The 20434-nt window shown below is 49.9% G+C and overlaps 1 long non-coding RNA gene across 2 annotated transcripts; it reads right to left on the bottom strand.

Annotated features, from left to right (window-relative positions):
• Positions 1 to 201: 201 nt before the first annotated feature.
• Positions 202 to 4572, bottom strand: LOC149357100 (uncharacterized). 2 transcript variants are annotated; one of them, XR_016289871.1, is made up of 3 exons: positions 4161 to 4572; positions 897 to 1048; positions 202 to 341 (listed from the first exon to the last, which is right to left on the bottom strand). It is a non-coding gene; the product is annotated as an uncharacterized LOC149357100 (long non-coding RNA). The 2 variants fall into 2 exon arrangements; XR_016289870.1 differs by having other exon boundaries at positions 897 to 1031.
• Positions 4573 to 20434: the final 15862 nt, after the last annotated feature.

Below are 20434 nucleotides of genomic sequence, written 5' to 3'. Positions count from 1 at the left end.
ATACATTCTTTGTCAAGAAAAATTCATCATTTATATTAAACAATAAAATAAACATGCACCACAGGTTCCTGCACATTTTCAGCCAAGTATTACAGAAATACCTATTATGCTGCCCAGGGACCCCAAATATTTTATGCATTTTCATTGTTGCTTAAGTCTATCAGCAGTAATTACAAAAGGATGCTGTCTTACCTGTGTGATCACACAGAATTCAGAATTTTTTGGTCGAAGATACCCATCCAGCTCCACAAAATCTCCCCTGTGAAGTGCCTGCTGGACATCTCTTATCTTTCCATATCTTGCATTGTTGCTTTAAAAAGAATTTCTGCTTCAAGGGTAAGCTGCAAAAAAAAAACACACCAACTTAAGCACATATTTTACAGAAACTATTATTCGACCTTCGTAAGGAAACTGCCCATAATTTGCAGTGATATAAAAAATATTGACAATTTCATGAGTCTATAGGGACCTCACACAGCAAGAGACCAAATGCAGAGATGCTAGGGCAAATTGCGAAATGCAGAATCTATGCTCTACCTTTCCTATTTTTACATAAGTAAAGGTAAGGCCACTAAAATGATCCAGATACTGCCGATCATTACCTGTACAGATGGCACTCCTGTAATGCACTGCATATATGCTGATTCATTTATGTGCTCCAGGGTATGTTACATTGAAACCACATCCTTGTTTTCCAATGCAACTTGCAATAGCTCTTTACAGATGAAGGAATATGCAACTAGTGACATGCACTGAGAAAAGTGATCACTACCAGCAACAGAACAGTTTATCTTTACTCATAGGGAATGTGCTGAAGTGCTTTGCAGGTTGCATTGTGCTATGAAGCTTGTTCAAAATTCTTGACAAGAACCAAAAGCAAAATAGCATGCTCTTACCACGTCTGCATTCAATAAGTAGGCAGGCAGCTGTTGTGGAGTCTCAGCCTTATGAGCCGCAAATGTTACATGAAGAAGGGCCTTCATTCTTGTCAGGTTCAAGTGTCCAGCATCAAACGCAGCATCTTGTAGTGCCTAAGTGTGAACAAAAACTTTTACAAAATTCATTTCAATGAGTATTGTTAGCAAAATCACACGGCAGCCGAAAACTGTGTGCACTGCAATCCCATGATTATTTCAAGGACATTGCATATCATTGCAATGCCTTTTACGTCACTGCAAGGTCTTGTAATACCAGCGTAACATTTGAAGCTGTGCATTTTCATCATCAGGTATACTACTGAGGTAGAAACCATTTATTATAAGCAAAGAAAGCCTCCTGTTACCTTCAATTCAAGCAGGGCATCATTTAGAGAAACAGCTGGCTAAGAAACATCAGCATTGTGAAAGATAGATGCAGCAGCTACTTTCTTTGCATGCAGTTCTCTTGTTTTCTTTGCCGAGCTTACAGAGCTAATGAATTTGCACTGTGGGAAAACCATAATATGAAAAATCTAAGTGCATCAATTTAGTGCTTACATTTCGTACAATCCTTTAAACATAAGTTCGGCAAGGAAACAAAACAAATTTAAAAAGATATCTTCATTTCACAAAATAGATCTAATCTAAAGCTTACATTATATCTACAGGAGCTTTCAAAATTTTACTTTTTAAAAAATATAATATAATATAATATAATATTATATAGTGATATTGCATGCAGTTACCCTTGCAATATCAAAAGCTTTTCAAATAACAAGCATTCCTGACAAGCATTCAAATAACAAGCATATACTTTATCACATTTTCCTCATCGCCCTGACAACTGGTTCAATATGCCATTGCACGCAAAGAAATCACATTTACGCTGCGTCTACAAAACAGATCTACGATTCGCACCGTATTTGCTACAACAGGAATGAACACTAAACCAGATAGCATACAACCAAACTTGCGCACGCTTACATTACCTGGACGTAAAGGCACAGGATCATTTCGCTCACCTTTTTGGAGCCGCTAACTTTTTAACGAGGGAAATATAAAGGGCGCTATTAGCTATAGTATACATTCTTCAGAACAAGAACGATGCCTCAGGGCTTGTCAATCGGCACCTTCTACGCTTGATATAGGCACAGATCAAGCTTTACGTAATTCGAAATCCAGAACTGAAATCCGCCCGGCACCGGCAACTTGCAATCCACAACCACAGGAAACTATAGCGTATGGTCCATTTCGTTGCGGAACCCGAATCCGCAAGGTCCATGACGAGCGCGCGTAAACCTGACCACACACGTAAAAAAGCGCCCGGAACGCAACGGCCGTGAACGGCGCCGGCCGTGGAATTAGCAGCTCCTGCTACTTTAAACATAACCGCCGTACAACTGAACAGCATTTCTAATTGTACGGCGGTCATAGCTGACAAAGAATTTCTGGCAATATCTTTGCTTGGGTTTGCCATGTAAAACTTCTACATGGGGCACATTTTATGAGGCCCGAGCCTGCCCAGCACGAATTTATTTTCAACAGGAGCCACTTCGTGTGCATTTGCGGCATCTGACCAGGCATCGTCATCACCCCCTGACCAACATTAGTGCGGCGCGTCCAGATGCAGCCTTTTCCAGAGCCCTTAGGATGCGGCGCAATGCGGTGCCTTCGAACTATGCGCCACACCATATTGCGGAGGTGCCACTTTGGGCAGTACCAAAACCATCTATACGGACAACAATCCCAGGGATAACAAAGAAGACGCACATTCCAACAGTCGGACTGAAACAGCTGGCGCTGTCATACATTACATCTATGTATACTAACACCCAGCATGTTTTCGTGGACGGATCCGTGACGACCACTTCTTCAGCTGCAGCGGTGATAGTGCCAGGAAATGCCTCATGTCACCGTTTCAGGCTCATGCACAAAACGTCCTCTACGGCAACCGAATTGGCAGCCATACGAGAAGCCGTCCTTTATATTGGTCACCAGCCAGCGCAGCAATGGACTATATTCTGCGACTCGAGATCGGCACTGCAGGTCGTACAAACTTATCTAAAACCAAGGGCATGCGAGCAGCTGGTTCAACAAATTGTGGTTTTGTTAGCCGAAGCTTTCCACCGCGGCCATATCATAAAGTTTCAATGGATACCGAGCCATTGCGGCATAGCGGGAAACGAGCGTGCTGACGCCGAGGCTCGGATGGCACATAGTGATGGTGCTTTCATTGAGATAGCCTTTTCTAGATCAGACATTGGAGCCTTGTTGGCGCATTTAATGCAAGCGGCAATGCAGTCGCACTGGCATGATTCGAGTCATCAACAGGACCGCGTCTGTAAGCTTGACGCTGGCTCACGATTACATTTGCCATCTATGGTGGTGCGACGTCATGGGACTTTACTCCACCGGCTACGGCTTGGCGTTGCCTACACCAAACACTATCTTCACAAGATCGGCATCGAAAGTAACCCAAATTGCGCACAGTGCCACACTCCAGAGACTATTGGACACCTTCTTTGCGAGTGCCCGAACTATACTGCTGAAAGAACAACATTGGAGGCGACCGTGAAACGACTGGACTCTCGCCCCCTCTCTGAGGAAACTCTTCTGGGCGCCAGGACGAGACGTTCTGATTGGTGCCGTGTGACAAAGGCCCTGCTCAACTTTTTGTGTGAAACAGGCCTGGATACTCGTCTGTGACCGCCTGTGCACAACCTACACGGTTAATGACATGTGTCGGTGTTTGTTTTGCTGACACCAGTTTTATGAGTTTTATGTGCGTCTACTCACCGCGATGCGAGTGCCAGCCAGTGTGGTGTGTGTGGAGTGTGTGTGTGCAGACATCACCCGAGAAACTCATTGTATTATGCCATCATCAGCCTTCATTCGCACTTTCCTTTTCCTCCTCTTCCCTATCCCCTGTGTGGAGTAGCAGGCCAGGGCCATGTTACCACCGGCCGACCTCTCCACCTTTCCCTCATTAAAATTCCTTTCTCTCTCTCTCTCTGGCAATATCTTTAGTAACCGAGAGGAGGATCCTGGCAGAACAGCGAGCGCTATCCGCAAAACTGACAACGCCATTGCCCGCGTGCGTAGCGAACACGTGCACATTTGAATCTTCCAACCGTTGGTTCCTGCTCTAACCCACAGGCGCGGCATAATGACTAACCTAGCAGGAGCACAAAACACACATGCGCCACTAATTAACCGTACAGTAAATAAGAAAAAACCACCTACCTTTAGCAATTTTCAGCGATCCAAAGGAGACGGCGTCCTCTCTTGGCGGAAGGTACTCAAATATCGCAGCGTAGTGCGGAATACAAAATGAACGCAAAAATTAACGGAGCTCGCCGCCAGTGGCGCGCGAGAGAGATATTGTATCAGCGCTGCGGGCGCCTCAGTTGACGAAGCGGTGGCGCTGTGGTCGTGTTAGTGGCTCCGAGAAAAAAATCTGTGCTCTCATGAGGGAGGAACTTTTCTTTACTATGGTGTTATGTTTTTCGGGCTCCTCCATGTCCGGGGCCGTCGGCGCGGGTCATGGCGGGTTTCGTTGCATGCACATGAACGTTAGTTGCGTCATACTATCGAGCTCCGTACGGGCTGTGTGTGCGGGCGGTGTTGACGACTTTGTGATGGATCGGAAGTAATTTCTGCCGTCTGGGCTCAGTAACATGAACTAACACTGCGTAGCACAGGGCTGTTTTAGCATTTTGCGGGCACCTAAATCTGCACGCCGCTACCATGGTTCAGTGCCGCGATCTTGGAAAGAGCGTCAGTGGCTATTTAATATTTCTGCCGTTTCGAGCGTAATGGTCATGCATTGCATTCTTCCGGTCCCTGCTGCGCTTTAGGTGTGGGTATCGTGGTATACGTTTGAAATAAAAAGAAAGCTACAGTCGCATTGACGGATGTGTGAAGCAACGGATTTGTACAATATTCAAGCTTTCTGCTGCAATGATATGGAACTCTTTAACTTTAAAATACGAAATGGATGTTTTAACATCCTCATCCTATACTAAAATGTTACGAGAAGTTACAAGACGCCCTGCTTATTGCGTATAGGGGGCCTTTTATGTGCTGCGGCCGTGGGTGCATAAAAGGCGTTTATAAGCTAGAGCACAATGTGACGCTCAAAGACGGTAAAAGGTCATCATCTATCCCGCTCCTTGTTGAATGATTTCGCGCGGCAGATGTCCTCAAAACACTCAGCGGAAGCACGGCGCAAAAGCAATAATAAAAAATAGGCAAAAAAATGCGACGCTTCAAGAATAATTAGCTGTGGCTTAAACTTTGGCTAACCATGGTGAGAAGCTAAAGCTTCCTTTGCATGGCTACGTTCACAAACGCCACGCACACTGCCGAACGAATTGTCGGTAAAGCGTCGATGAAATGCGCGCGTAGCCGAGTCGTCACACTCGCCGAGTCTGATCACAAAGTCAGTGTTCCGGCGCTCCATCTCAGTTGAAACCATCTCCGCGTCCAGTGCCGAAGTTGGAGAAGCCTTCGACTCTGCGTCGCTGGTTAGTTAAAAGGTTAGGTGGCCTCTCAGCCAATAATCAGTTTAGCCCGCCGCGGTGGCTTAGTGGTTATGGTGCTCGGCTGCTCGGCTGCTGGCGTAGTAAAGCTTTCGCTTCAAAAATTCAGTCCTGAACAGGAAGCGAACCCGGGACCACCATTATCTGCGGGACAGTCGCTCTTCCAACGAAGCTGACCGTGGCTATTGTTGATGGTGTGGCGAGGCCGAATCAATCCACAAATCTAAGTGAAAAAGATTCTGGTGGCGTATATACAAATATAGCAGCGCGTTGACCCATAACAACAGTATCCTCGTGGTGCATTACACTGCGGGGTGTAGACAAAGGTTGCAAGGCAGAAAATTCTCAAGCGTGCGGTCTGAGATCTTATGTGGAACGTGTGAGAAATAAGCGGATCAAAATAAGTTCAACAAGCAAGTTCCACTTAAACCTGCATGGTTCGCTGCGGGACGGCCTGTTCCACATAAAGAAAAACAAATATAAACGAAAAATTCTTATGGTTCCACATAATTAAGTGTGATCCAGATAAAGTCCCCCTTGTTCCAGTGAAACTGGTGAGCTAACTTAATTTATGTGGAACATAAGTGGAACCAGATTAAGAGTGTACGGTCTCTAGGGTGTCTCCTGGCGCACCGCTTTGCAGACATCGACACACTTGGTGAAATCATAAACTGTTTTATTGCACATCATCGTCCATATTATTCAGGTACGATAAGTAGTAACTCCAATTAGCTATGTGGTTCTTTCATGTAATTTGCCTGCTGTGCGGTGGGAGGTACTCGTACAAGGCCTCTATTTATCGCACTTATCGCACGTTACTCAGTGGCGGTTTCGATTCCGACTGACCACATTAGCTTTTTATTATAAGCAAAATAGCTTTCCTACTCCACTACCTTGTCGATCAATCAGGATTTTCCAGCGTCAACGATGCTGACGCTGCGTTTCCGGCCGAACGGGACCTTTCATGCTGTCGCGTAAAAAAAAATAAAATTGGAGGGGACACTTAAGCTCCGCCTTAAGAGTATACGACGCGATAGGATGATGGGCTAATTCCTACGTATGGAGAAGGCCGCTCTCTATTTCACACTAATAGATCCCTGGGAGTCCTCATAAGCCTCCAGTCGCACTAGTAGAGTAGTTAAGTGATGGGCCTTGTGGAACCCAGGTTGCTCTTCCCGAGCTACCCATCATTAATTTAACTGCCACAGTGTGCAGTTTGATCACTATCCGGTGTGCAGGTTGTGACGACGCCGCATGATCACGTGACCTAGGTGGCCCATCCGCCCCCTAGGCTGCTCTCGGGGAACCACCTGCCAGAGCCATGCCCGTGATTTCTCGCTCACAACGCCGACGAGGACACCGGGGCATTTAACGCTGTGGCGTTAAAACACCGCCATCTATCCGATAGAAGGCAGTCAGATGCAGTGTTAACGTTCTTCGTTCTGATAGTCAATAACTAAGCAAATTATGCCCGGTAGTTCAAAAAAGAGACGCGAGCGGTGTTTGCAAATGAAGCGTCTATTTCATTGTCAATTCACACAGTAGTGGAAGGGTAAAACCAACGTAATTTATCGGACACCGTTACTGCGCATGAGTATTGCCACGAGGGCGTTTCAAACCCGCGGCGGAGCAAACAGGTCAACTTCGCTGGCCACTGCACGAGGGCGCGATCCTATCGCCGCAACCGATCACGTCTCGTGTTAAACTGTACCAAACTTTTGCGCTGTGCGTTGCAAATCGCCTCTTGAACAACTACCACCCACGGCGCTCCGCTCGTAACACGTTTCCCACAACCGCTAGATACCCGCCGCGTTGGCTCAGAGGCTAGCGTGATCGGCTACTCAGCAGGAGTAACCGGGTGCGAACCGAGCCGCGGCGGCCTGCACTTCGATGAAGATAAAACACAAAAGGAGCCCGGGTGCTTTGCGATGTAAATGCTCGTTAAAGATCCTCGGGTGGTCGAAATTAATCCGGAGCCCTCCACTACGACCCCTTCTTCTCTCTTTCTTCTTTCACTCCCGCCCTCCTCCCTTCCCTCATGGTGCGGTTGGGGCTTCCATCGAGATATGTGAGACAGATCCGGCACCACTTCCTTTCCTCAAAACCACGTATTTAGAGGTGTATATTGCCACGTATCATTGTAGTGTTTGTTCGTTCACGCTCAAGGCTGCAGGAAAGGGCTGTTATCATTTTTGTTCGTGACGCGAGAAGCGACCAGTCTAATCTCGATTGATCGCAGCCATGAAAGGCTGCATCTAGGTTTTTCCAGATTACTGTAGATGATCTTGTCCTGCTATCTGGAAGTTTCTTTGCCGGCTTTAAATTGAGCGATGCCGCGAGCGGCGGGCATTCGTAGTTCGACGATTGACGAGCACGCTTGTTGCTTACGCCGCCACCGAGTGAGTCAGTTCTTTTGCGGGCGCAAGTCAGCCCAAATAAAGAGCTTCGTTTGCAAGTATTTCTGGTGTCTTCCTGACCGCTGGACTGCCGTCACTACAACGTGACAATATAAAAGGCACAGTGACCAAATCACAATTTTCTATTTCACCAGAAACAGCTGCAGGTAGTCAGCCCCCTTAGGCATTTCTTGCCAGAGCCGGAAATCAAAATGTGAAATGCCAACGATTCACACCACATTTTCACCATCGCTGCAAGGTTGAACAAAGTGGTTGTTGCTCGAGATGTGAATAGACCGGAGCTGCATGACACCTATACCAAGCACCTGCTAGACGATAAGGCGGCAACAAAACGTGCGCGAAACGAAAAAAAAAGTACCGCGGGATTTAAGCAATATATATTTCACGTTTCTCTTTAAGGCCGCCAGACATTCAATCAATATCAATGCGACTGGCATGACCGATCAACTAAACAAAATTCTCGATTGGAAAGCGTTAACCACATATCTCGTGGCGTCAAGAAATTCGCTCTGAAACAAACCCGTAATAGCAGAAGAGCCCTCCTGACCACTTATTTGCACTTTTTAGCGGCTTTTAGCGCTTTTAATCTTGGTAGCTGCAAGAGTACATGTCCTTTTTCGAACATTCATTCGTGTGGGTGTCATAAAATGACAAACATATTCAAAAATCTAACGGAAATAGTCACCCTTCGATGCAATACGTCCGCTCCCGCCGCGAATGCCGATCACCATATCGCTGCTTCAGAAAACAGCCGCATGATGCCGCCACAAACGCTGGAATGACCGGCCCTTGTTTCTTATTGAAGTAGGTGCCTCTGTAGGATGTGGACGGGGCGGCTAAACGGCGTTCCAGAGCATGTCACCCGCACGGCTGTACGCATCAACGGCAAGGTCTACTCGTTCGACAGTTGCCACACGGCATGGAACTTGGTCCACGTGTTCAAATTTGACCCCGCATCGCACCGGTGGGATGTGGTGCAGACATTACTTCCCGACGCCGGGCCGATTACCATTTCCCTCCCCACAGTTGTAGCGTACGGCCACTGCGCGTATCTGTGGGGCGGCCCGCGCAGCTGTCCATTTCCAGGTGTTTTTTATCGCTTCGACCCAAACACGATGACATGCAGCCGTCTGGCGGTGTCTGGTGAGGTACCCTCAGCCATGTACGGCAGCACAGCTTGTGTTGTGGGTCACCGCAAATATATCTTCAGTGACTGGGATCCTTCGGCATATATGCGGGTCCTTGACTTGGATACCCTAGAGTGGCATCGTGTCCCCACCAGCGGAGTGGCTCCGGTTCTACGTCCCTGCCAACCTCCGTCTGTCATCGGGACCCGCATGTATGTGTTCGGCAGCAGCCCAGAAGACCGTTCCCTCATCCTATACTATTTTGAAACGACCACCTCTTCCTGGGTGCGCCCACAGGTACAAGGGGTACCCCCTGTGTACCGGCGAGGACATTCAGCCTTCGTGTTCAACGAAGAGCTGTACATTTTCGGAGGGTACAGCGATGTGCTCAAGACCTACTTAGCAGATGTGCACAAGTACGACCCCGCGACGTCGTGTTGGACCAAAGTGAAGCCATGTGGCTCACCACCATCTCCCAGGTACTGCCATGGCTGCTCAGTGATGGGTGAAAGAGTGTTTATCTTCGGTGGCTTTGGGCCGGCACCCGACCAGGATGAGGAGCAGGTAGTTGAGGAGCGAAGGTCGCTGACGGATCTCCACGTGTTGCACTTGGCACCGACACTGAAGAACCTGTCCGTACTTGCAGTAATTGATGCACGGCTGGATCCAAGCTCCTTACCACCCTTCATTAGAGAAATGGTCCACGCCATCACTTCTCACCCATCGTAGTCGATGTTTGATGCTGCATGTCAAACAAATGGACTGCCTTCGGCGTAGCCAGCTTGGCGCTGCGGCGATGATGCAACTTCGGCGCCGCTAATTCACACAGCAATAAACTCTTCTTTTATACGCAATGAATGCCTTCCTTCAGTGCTTGATTTTCGCGCAAGCAAGAAAGTCGCTAGTGTTTTGTTTATTTCATGCCAGTCTCAGGCGAAACTTTTTTCAAAGATTACTGAGAACAAATTTTCCGAAAGAACTATTCTCTGAAATTGTTTCCACTCCAGCCTGGTGGTTTCTTCAAGGGAATCGCATCAAAATTACTTCGGCGTGAAGCTCGCGATGAAGTCTAGGTTGCCGTGAAGCTCCTGGTAGTCATCCTTTTCAAAGCAGTAGGCAGATTGAGATGCTGAATGTGGCGGTAGGCGTCGATTTTGAATCTTCTCCGGAAACAACTTCCGTCTTTTGTGATTACTTTAGAAAGCCGGACATTTATCATTTATTTCCGCATGTCTGACTTCAGTTTGACGCTGCTTTAAATGTTCACTGATTTTAAAGCCTGCTAGTTATGGTTTACTTTTCCCGATATACATTTTAATTTTAATCTGGAAGCACTCGACCGGTATCTATGTCTTGAACATGAGCCGATGGAATTCGTCAAAACTTGGGTAACTGCTCGTTTCAGGTGGAGATCGTATTGAAGGCAATCGACTACATGCTGGCCAATATTTGAAGTTTTTCGGCAGCTTATCTATTCGCATGTGAGAGCGCTCCGGCACACCGCGCACGTCACATACACTCTCGACGAGCCATCCAACGACGGCTGGGGTGAAATGTTCGGGAAATGTGTGGAGGCACCAACTTGAATAGACAAAGCAATTTTGTGCCAGGTGCGCCAGGAGACACCCTAGAGACCGTAGGGCGCCAGGAGACACCCTAGAGACCGTAGGGACCGTTTAACTATATCGTTACATACTCTTAAGTTGAAGATAAGTTTCCCGAAGTTTTTTCCTGTCAAGTACGACTCCTTAATCACGCCGAAATCGCACTCCTGCACTAAAACTGGCGGAACAGTTACCACTATTAACGGGAATTTCATCGACAGAATGGCTTGCCCGCAGAGCTGAGGTCTCGCGTCTACGTCGTTCTGACCAGATTTTGGGGGCGCAAGCATTTTGGACCTCGGGATGTAAGCGATCTTGTCGTGTGGAGCGTTTGAGTTCGGCTTTCCTGGCGCGTTGATCTCCTTTTCCAACAGCTGCATGTTCGCACATATTATTCACAGCCACATTATTCACACGGTTCATCTCACACAAGGCTATAATATTAGAAATTCCCTCTCTTGTAGTGCGAGATTATATGAAATGTGCGCTGCCTCATCCAGGCGAGCTGCAGGGCGGACGCAAAACTGGGTCTGCAAAAAGCTTTGCGAACTTGCAATCCTTAGAACGTATTTCAGCACTTCAAAATTAAAAGTCCGAAGCTATGTGTAAATCACGTGCCGGTACCAAATTTTTTGCGTACTATAGTAACATTTATTCACCGCATCTTCTGTGCTTATTAGCATAGCGGTCCCAGTCGTCGGAGCGAGGCGTAAAATTGCGACGACGGCGGCCGCGACCCTGCGGCTCGAAACAGTGCCGCGTTCAAAGGCACCTGGTGCGGTACCGTGCCGAAAGCCCGGCATCTATATCCGCGGGGCTCCCCACTTGGCTCCGGGGGCGGCCGGACTTCGGTGATTCTTGTACGTTTGGGACAAGCTCGTGCAAACCCCGCTGCGGCCCTCGCAGGCCGAGCCCAGTTTCGAACGCACTCCTGTTTTTCCCTGCGCAAGGGCTGCTTTGTCCTCAGGTCAGTTGTTACCGTGAAAAAAAAAATGTTTTTGCAGGACCTGTCCCGCTCTACCGACGGAAAGGCGAGATACAGTGGTCGAACGCTTGTATTTCAAAGCAAATATTTTCGCCATCTCATGGTTGACTCTACCAAAAGCCTTTTCGATGCCACGGGTCACTTCACAATCTTTCTGCGCACGAAAACAATTGTTCAGCGCCCCACTCAGATCAAGCTGAGAATTTCTAAAGCCGACCATGCACAAAGGTTGTCTCCTGCTCATGCCGATCCTCCATTTTAGGTGAACTTACCTTCACCTTCGTTGTCACCTCCACTGCGTCGAAGAAGTCATCAGATACTACAACTCCGAGAGCTGCGTGATCGTTGTCTTCCCAGCCTTTCGACCTACTCAGATTGAGTAGCGATTAACGTATGCAGGGCCATCGTAGACGAAGCCGATGAATTGCCCTTTGTATTCCAGTCCAGCGACCGTTTTGAGTCTCTCATCGTTTGCTCCCGAGAGTGAGAAGGCAGTTGTTAGCTACCTACAGGAGACCTATCATCAGGTGATCGTTTCTCTACCTCTTAGTTTCCCCATACACTCGCCCGAGTTTCCTACTTCTGAGCGGAACAACAGATGAATAATGTATTCCAAATGGCCCAATCGCAAGGGATTCTGAATACGAGATCACCTTAAACTAATTTGGTATCCATGATCATGAACTGAAAAAGAAAAGTCACACTCGAGATAATTCTACGAACAATCATAGCCCCTGACCATCAGCAAGCATATTTCAGTTAGGAAAGTGGTATATGACGCCAACACAAGCGTACTTAGGTTGTAAGACAGGACTCCAAAACGATGTCCCTCAAACTGAAAGTCTTCATTCACACCCCTTTGCTTTATTTGGATTTTTCAGAGGATCTTTGATGTCGGAGATGTATTTCGTACCTGAGAGCACAGGCATTCCCCTGGCGGCTAGCAAGGATTTTACTCATCATCGTGTTTATTAGTATTATGGAACAACGGTCTAATGCTACGGGACATTGATTTTAGCTTATCGTTCACCCTCTGATAACAACAAGAAATTAATTAAATACGTGAGTGGTGTTCTTCATTGTGTTTCACGTTTGAAACCTGCTGTTCTCTTGACCAAGATTTCAATATTGACCTACTGACAACGGCAGCTTTCAAAACAGAAACATATTGAAGAACACCACTCACATATTTAATTAATTTCTTGGTGCTATCAGAGGGGGAAGGATAAGCTAACGCAATCAGTGTCCCGTCGCATCGGGCAGTTGATCGATAGTGGTAGCAAACATTCGAACACACAGGAAAAACTGCGTACAAGAGATTAACTTTAGCATAAACTCTCACCTCACATTCGACACTTTCTGTAAAACCCTTGACTTTTTAGATCCCACGATACTAATTTACTTTCAGCCTGCAAACATTTGTCCGTGAAAGCCAAGAAGTGAAGTCTGTAATCAAAAGAATCTAGTGTCATCTCGATTCAGACAACTTTTCTTAGTTTTCTCATGTTTACACAAAATACTGACACCTTTTCTCTCGCCTTAAAAACAGGGCTGTGCATAAAACAATTGAAAGATTCAGTGCCATGGTACAATGTGCCGCATAGTCCCGATATCGGGAGAGACAAAGTCAATAGAATCATCGTGCATACGGAACCGGATGAGTGAATCTTGCATCTGTTTTGCTTTCCAGATATGGCTGCACAAATTAGGTTTGGTTTGGTTTATGGGGTTTAACGTCGCAAAACAACTAAGGCTATGAGAGACGCCGTAGTGGAGGGCTCCGGAAATTTCGACCACCTGTGGTTCTTTAACGTGCACTGTTACAACTGGTATCGACACCACTCCTGAGGAAATGTGACCTGAGGACATACGTTTCATCAGCGCATGAAGTTGCGCTAGCAGATCTGACATGACTACAATATTACCGCAAAAATACGTTTTCGTCTCATGTTTTCTGTGCGTGAAAGTTTTATTGTGAAAGCATTACTTCGCGAAGTGTAACTAGCTTCCTAGACCTGTCATTGCATTTTCGCCCCAAACACGTATGTTGGGCATACCCTCCCAGGGCCAAGAAATCTTTGCTTGGTTACTCATCTGGCCACTCCAAAGTCGTAAAAAATGTGATAGTCACTTCCTGTCTTAAGGCGGCCGTCTTCAAGTGGTGCGCACATGTCATGAACGAAAGTGTTGCATTTCAGTTGGAAAGGCTGAGACAGAGTGGGTACCCTCCGCAAACAATCGTGGAAGCCTGCGGGAGGTTGGCAAGGTGGATCAACGCAGGTTCGAGGCCCAAACTCCGGTAAACAGACCGGCGAAGGGTCGCCGTTATACCGTACGTGCACAGGTTGGCGCATGGGCTGAAGAACCTAGCCGGACGTTACAACATTCCTGATCTGTTTTCCGCACCTAGAAAGTTGGCTTCAATCTGTTCCCAGGTGAGCAGCCGGAAGGAAGGAGGCGGCAGAAGGAAAGGAAAAAAAAAGTGAGTGCAGTATCAAGCACACAGCCCCGTTCGTTCCCTGTGCCAGGGGAGTTGTGTTTAAGCTCCCGCTATCCTGTGGTTCGATGTACAACTGCCAACAGGGCGATGCGTCAACGAACGATCAGGTGTAGAAAGAGAAGTTTATTTTTTTTCTAATGTGAACAAAAATACAATGAAAAACTCCGGAACTCAATGCTCCGATCAGTCAAGCACATGCGATCAGGTGAACACCGAAGATTACTCAGGGGAGATTCCCTTGACAACCTCCAAAACATTGCCGCACTTGTAATGCCGGTGATAAGAAGCTGCAGTGTAAACCGCTCTTTGACCAAGCAACAATTCTGTTCAGGCATAGGGACCAACTTGTGCGGGAACTCATGGAGGCGTTTCATATGCGTATCAGCGGAGATAAATGCATCAGCCAGACTTGCGTCCGCTTCTCTGATAGGGAGTTCCGATTTTTGGCAAAATCACTGAGGTACACAGGGGGTGACATGTGATGTTCTGGATGTCAGATTGGTATGATTCGTTTTATTTTTCCTATTTATATGTGCTTGTGTTTCAGAATAAATCTTCAGTTGTTAGTTAGCGCTCGTTCTTGTCTGTCTTGCTTTGTCCTCGTCGTGACACTTTGTCGTGAAACTCCCAGACGGCACCCAAAGCAAAACCACGGCCGATATCTGCACGATCTTCGCAAGCCACTTTTCGAACCTGTTCTCTACGGACAGTTGGCTACATCTTCAAGATGGTTATGACGGGCTTCTACAAAGTTTTTTTGGAAACTTGCCACGAGTAGCTGAAGAGTTGCATGAAACCCTTTGCGCACCAGCCACAAGCCAAGAGCTGCACGCCATCCTGCAGAGTATGAATGCAGCCTCTGCCCCCGGTCCAGACGGCATTCCAACAAGTTTTTATTCAAACTTTTTTTACGAGATCCAAGGAGCGCTCCTGAAGATGGTCAACGGCTTCCTCGCGGATGGGTTACGTCCAAACTCTTTCCGCGAATGCCGCATCATACTCATTCCGAAAGCGGGCGGTGACCCCTCCGACCCGCAAGCATGGCGGCCCATAAGCCTCTTAAACGCAGATTACAAAATAGTCACATCTTTACTGAACACAAGAATGCGGACGATCCTACCTCACCTAATCCACCGGGCTCAAACCTACAGCGTCCCTGACCACTCTGTGTTTGATACATTGGCACTCACTAGAGACCTGTTCACATTTGCCAGCAGGACGGGCTTCAGCGGGTGCTTTGTTTCACTAGACCAGGCGAAAGCATTCGATCGGGTGGAACACTCGTATCTGTTCGGAGTCCTTGAAGCCTTCGGATTCCCTCCGCAAATTGTCAGCAGGCTGCGCTTACTTTACGCAGACCTGAATGCTCGTCTCTAAGTAAACGGCCACCAGACCGCTCCCTTCTCAGTCACCAGGGGCATAAGGCAAGGATGCCCTCTCTCCCCAACATTCTTCGTGTTATGCCTGGATCCACTCATCCGGCGCATTAACGACAGCCCATCCATACGCGCCTTCCCTCTGCCTGACCAGGGCCAAATCAAGGTATCGGCCTACGCCGATGACGTGTCGCTTTTCCTCAAGGACGAGGATAGCTACGCCGCTTTTTCGCGGCTGTTTCTCGAGTACAGCGAGATATCTGGGGCCCTATTGAACAGGGCAAAAAGCAAGGCACTAAGGTTTGGCACCTTCACACCGAACCTTGCGGGCGAGGTGGAGTGGGTGCAGGGAGTGAAAGTCCTGGGAGTAGTATTCCTCGCCAGCGGAGAAGTAGCCCGCGAAACCTGGACTAACCTCGGCACGAACGCTGAGAAACGCCTCTCGGTGGCGTCAACTTTCCGCCTTTCAATGGCAGAGCGCTGCTATATAGTTAAGTCCACAATCCTAGCCGCATGTTTTTATGTCGCCCGCGTCGCAAACCCACCGCGCACGTTTGCGCGCAGGCTAACCTCGGCCTGTGGCTCTTTCGTTTGGGCGGGCAAAACCGAACTTGTATCACGAATGTTCATGCGCCTTCCATCGTACATGGGTGGGTTTGGTATACCTTGTATCCGCACCATGTGCAATGTGCTCGCCTTGCGAGGAGTACGAGATCTTGTACGCAACCCAGACTATCCCGGGAGGACACTCCTCACATACTTTCTGGGTACAGCGCGTAACGTGTTTTTTTCACAACACGTGGTTGGCCCTACAGCCGAGCAGCCCCCGGCATTTTCGTTAATGTGCGTCGCACACTGACGTCGTTGACTGCCAGCGTGCCCGATCTGGATGTTGATGAAACCCCGCCCTCCAGGATGTGTGAAGCACTAACGGTCGCTGCGCTGACCGGCGAACAACTCCAGAAAACGAGACGGGCACGCTGGCGCCAACTGACCTCAGCTACGCTTCCTGCAGATGTCAGGGACTTCGGCTGGCTGCGAGGCTGGCGGGTCCTGCCCACAAGAGACCGTCTTGCGGCGTGGGGCGTGGCGCCCTCCGCCCGATGCCCGCAGTGCGGTCTCTTAGAAACATTGCGGCACGCAATGTTTGAGTGTGTAGTTGTGCGCACCTTTTGGACATTAGTGTCACGCATGTTTTTAACCCGCCTGGAAGCGCGCACTAGTTCTCCCGAAGTGTTTCAAAATATGCTCTTGTGTGTCGGCATGTTCATTTTGTGGCGGCAGCGTGGAGTGGCATCCTTAAATGGGCGTCCGCAAAGAACAATGTTCCCAATGTTGCAGCGCCTGCGCACGCGCCTCTTTGAACAAGCATGCATGGACGCTCTGTCAATGAGCGAGGCTGAGTTCTTGCGCAAATGGTCGACATACTTTATCGTCCTCCGCGGCGGTCGAGTATCGGCATTTTTACTGCATTACTGACGTGCTCAGTGCTGCGTCACTGAGCATGTGCTTGACTGATCAGGGCATTAGGTTCAGCTGTTTTGTTTTGTATTTTCTATGTTAAAAACAGAAAAAATAAACTTCTCTTTCTACGCCCGAGCTCGTCCAGAACCAGCGAAGTTTTTTCGGCGCTGGCTTGCTGAGAAGTTTTGACAAGTGCAGGCGGGCCTCGGATCCACTGCGACCCCGAGGATCCGCAACCAGCCTCCCAGCCCAGGCGCCGTGCCTTTGCCGGTGCTCGGGCAACTTCCTGGCCTTCAAGCAGCAGCCCAGTCGGCCGCCCGTGACGTCATGGGAGGCCCGGGACCTGCTGCCCCTCCGGTGTTCCGTGCGCCGCCCCCAAAGGCGCACTGTTTTTCGTTTACAGTTACATCCGACGCGACAGCTGACGACATCGTCGACGGCATCGAGTTGGTTGTCGGCCCGAAAGGGCTAGAGAGCCTCCAGCACCATGGAGGCATGAAGTTCTGCGTCGCCATGGCCTCGGCTGCGGCGGCGGAGAAGGTGCTCGTGGAAGGCGCCTTCAACGTGAACGGCACTTCCGTCCCAGTAGCCTGCGTGGGTCCTGCCGTGGTCCACGTGACGGCTTTTCGTGTGCCGCTGTTCGTGGGAGACGCGGCGCTGGCAGCGGCACTGAGCTCTTTCGGCAAGGTGCTGGACATCACCCACCCCGTCCTCAAGGGCCGTCGTCACGTCGGCAACGGGACGCGCGTGGTCCGGATCGAGATGAAGCAGGCGGTGCCGAACTTCTTGACCGTCCAGGGCCACCGCGTCATGTTTGACTACCGAGGCGTCCGGAAGGTGTGTTCCCGCTGCGGGCAGGACGGCCACATCGGCGCGGCGTGTCGAACGCCGCGGTGCGCTCGCTGCGAGGTGTTCGGCCACGACACGGCCGGATGCGGAGCGGCTTGCAGGCGCTGCGGTGGAAGCCACGCCACAGCGGACTGCCTGCGGCCACGGTCATATGCGGCGGCCGCCGCCTCGAGGAAGGAACCGAGTAAGGACAACGTGGCCGCAGAAACGCGGAGCCCACCAACCGTCCGGACGCCTGTTGCCGACGAGCACCCAACGACCAGCCGCCCGAGGGAGCCCGAACCCGCCCCCGCGACGGAGGTGGCCGTGAAGGAGCAGCTCGAGGGGACGCCTTCAAACGACGTGGAGCCGTTCGGTGCTGTTTTCGCGGAACCCTTGCCGCCGCTACCCCGCACAGCTTCCTTCAACACCGAGAGCAGCAGCGGCGATGAGTCGAGCGTGGCGTCGGGCGACCTGGTGGACGTACCGGACAAAGTCACGCCGCTTCGCCTGACAGGCGACTTGACGTGCGGCCAGGTGTCAGGAACGACGACTCCTGGAGGTGCGGACGACACGCGCTTCCCGTCACCAGCCAGCCACACCCTCCCATCGGCGACCCTGGCGTCGGCATCGGCTTCAGCTGCGAGCGTCGCCAAGACCATGCAGCAACCGGTGAGCGAGGCCACAAGCGCCGACGGCCCCGAAAACATGGACTTTTCCCGACCAGACTTCAAACGTGCCCACCCCCAATCATCGGAATCCGAAGGGACTGTTAACGAACGTTCTAGCAAAAAAGTGCCGCGCGCGCCAAGCGCCGCCCATGGCAGCGCTCTTTAGGTTGTATGCTATGCCGTCGGTGCTCTTGGCATTCATGGCGGTTGTGCATCTCCTCTCCCTGAATGTTCGGGGATTTCAATCCGTAGACAGACAGAGAGAGGTGATGCACTTTGCCAGGGCTAGGGGCGTCGACATCCTGTTTTTACAGGAATGCAACTTCCGTACTTCACTTGATGTGCTGAATTTCACCACCCGGTTTTCTGTTTTTGCTTATTTTTCGTTGACTGATTTTCATATGTGCGGTGTTGGTGTCGTTTTTGTAAACCCCTGCCTGCGCGCGGGTGCTCATTGCACTTTCGGGCTGGACGGCCGCACTCTTGCGGTCGACTTCACACTAAACCAGCGGCGGGTACGTGCGTTGGTTGTATATGCGCCAGCACGGCGGACTAATAGTTCTGATTTTTTTGAGCGCCTCGACTCATTCCTCCTTGATCCCTACCCCACTTTCATCGTCGGTGACTTCAATTGTGTACTTAACATCGACCGTGACGTCCGCGGACAGGGTCACGGTCGCCGTTATTGCGGTGCCCCCGCGCTCCGCGATCTCGTGACTCAGTTCCGCTTGTCTGACGCGTGGGTGCAGCTTCACGGGGATGCCTTTGGAGCGACGTTTGAGAGAGCACAGTCAGCGAGTCGGATAGACAAATTCTATTTTCCACCAGAGCTCGCTTCTTTTGTCGTTAGCTGCGAAGTTCTCGCGTTCCCTGCAGGCACGCCAGTGATTTCCGATCACCACCCCTTGTCAGTCAGGCTCGACTTTGGTGAGGACACCCCACGTACTGTTACGTGGCGCATGGACACGAGCCTACTGGCGGACCCGGAAAGCGTGGCGTCGCTGCGTACGGCGTTGGCAGCATCGTGCAGGAGCTTCGTTGCGACTGATTCATGGGACACACTCAAGGCTCGTTGGCAAGCAACCCTGGTGGCGGCCGGTCAAGACCGCAGACGCCGGGTAACTCATGCACTGAATGACACCCTCAAGCGCATCCGTATAGTGCAAAGGGGAGCACCCTTAACCTTTGCCATGAGCGATTACCTGAGTCTACTTAAAGCACGTTACCACGTGTTGCTCTGCCAGTCATCACGGGCAGCTAGTCGTGCACACCAGCTCGGGCGGCCGATATCAGACCCGGCTGTGCTACGACACGTACGCGCAGGCACGGCAGAGGAATTCGCTCCCGCTACTGTGCCTTTCGTGACACTCCCAGACGGCACCCAAAGCAAAACCACGGCCGATATCTGCACGATCTTCGCAAGCCACTTTTCGAACCTGTTCTCTACGGACAGTTGGCTACATCTTCAAGATGGTTATGACGGGCTTCTACAAAGTTTTTTTGGAAACTTGCCACGAGTAGCTGAAGAGTTGCATGAAAACCTTTGCGCACCAGCCACAAGCCAAGAGCTGCACGCCAACCTGAAGAGTATGAATGCAGCCTCTGCCCCCGGTCCAGACGGCATTCCAACAAGTTTTTATTCAAACTTTTTTTACGAGATCCAAGGAGCGCTCCTGAAGATGGTCAACGGCTTCCTCGCGGATGGGTTACGTCCAAACTCTTTCCGCGAATGTCGCATCATACTCATTCTGAAAGCGGGCGGTGACCCCTCCGACCCGCAAGCATGGCGGCCCATAAGCCTCTTAAACGCAGATTACAAAATAGTCACATCTTTACTGAACACAAGAATGCGGACGATCCTACCTCACCTAATCCACCGGGCTCAAACCATCAGCGTGCCTGACCGCTCTGTGTTTGATGCATTGGCACTCACTAGAGACCTGTTCACATTTGCCAGCAGGACGGGCTTCAGCGGGTGCTTTGTTTCACTAGACCAGGCGAAAG

Source organism: Amblyomma mixtum, chromosome 3, assembly GCF_055824585.1.
Source record: "Amblyomma mixtum isolate Tamu chromosome 3, ASM5582458v1, whole genome shotgun sequence".
Lineage (NCBI taxonomy): Eukaryota > Metazoa > Arthropoda > Arachnida > Ixodida > Ixodidae > Amblyomma > Amblyomma mixtum.
The sequence above is the reverse complement of the archived record's forward strand: the minus strand, read 5'-3'. Positions and strand labels throughout refer to the sequence as shown.